A 1,134-nucleotide genomic window follows, 5' to 3' on the forward strand; every position below is an offset into this window, starting at 1 on the left:
TATCCTATTCGCTATCAATACTCTTAAATCTATCTTTATATCTATACTATCTATCATATCCTATCCTTTAGTCTATCTATCTATGTGGTTCTATCTATCAGTACTGCTTATATATCGCATATTCCGTATCTATCTATCTATCTATCTATCTATCTCTCTTTCTCTCTCTCTCTCTCTCTCGCTCGCTCTCTATCTATATATCTATCTCTATCAATCTATATCAATCTATATCGGTAATGAAAAAACTCTCGCTCGCTTGATCTCTCTGTCACCATCCTCCTCAATCTCACACCTCAATTTAGCCCTTTATGCTTATCATTGATTTAACTCGATTATATTAGTATGCCCAATAAGATCTTACAAATCCCTTTCGCCAGCCCTCAACGTCAGGTCTTATGAAAGTTTCCTAATAAACCTCTTCCGACTGAAGAACTAGCTTCGGTATATTAACTCACAACTAGTAAAGTGTCCGTCGTGAAATACTCGAATCAATAAAACGAGAAATTCGTTAATTAACCGGAAGGAAGGAACGGAAAGGAAGTAATTAACCGCCATGTTACGCCATCAACGCCCGCGGTCTGTCATAAATTAATGTCGAATCAAAAACGAATCGCTGCCAAGTGTCTCGGTTACGTTACGTGAACCTTACACCAGAGTTATAAATAGATCTTGAATTTACCACGGGCTCCGTGTACATATAGGGCCCTCGCAGCCTCGCTAACATCGGCACACGAGGGAGAGTCACGTTGTCACTTCATAACTATTTTCGTCTGACATTTGGCCTCGTTTTGTCGCACGTTTTTCAACGCTCGCTAAAACATCGCCATGTACACAATTGCGCGATTTTCCGCGATTGGACGCAGCGAGACATTTTTCAAACTTTCAACCAATGAGAGTTTAGTTTACAAAGCCTCCTTGAAACGCTGTCTTCCCGGATTCTCGTATAAAAGCAGCGATCCGGACTGAATCCGGCAGATCTTCTCGGGCAAACGTAAGTAGAACACGATTCTCTTCTAGTCTTTGCTAGTTCTGCATTAACGCGCTCTTCCAACTGACTCGGTTTCTGAATCACCTAGCTATGTAACATCTAAAATCTACCGCAGTGAAGCTGAATTTCAATATAACCATAGTTAA

At 40.6% G+C, this 1,134-nt stretch overlaps 1 protein-coding gene and 1 pseudogene across 1 annotated transcript in view; both read left to right on the forward strand.

Annotated features, from left to right (window-relative positions):
- The window catches only part of LOC106808095 (myosin-7-like), a 17,370-nt gene that overhangs the window by 12,264 nt on the left and 3,972 nt on the right, over window positions 1-1,134 (forward strand). The gene's annotated exons all lie outside the window — the stretch shown is intronic.
- The window catches only part of LOC106808096, a 31,010-nt pseudogene continuing 30,801 nt past the window's right edge, over window positions 926-1,134 (forward strand).

Source organism: Priapulus caudatus, unplaced genomic scaffold, assembly GCF_000485595.1.
Source record: "Priapulus caudatus unplaced genomic scaffold, Priapulus_caudatus-5.0.1 Scaffold253, whole genome shotgun sequence".
NCBI lineage: Eukaryota > Metazoa > Priapulida > Priapulimorpha > Priapulimorphida > Priapulidae > Priapulus > Priapulus caudatus.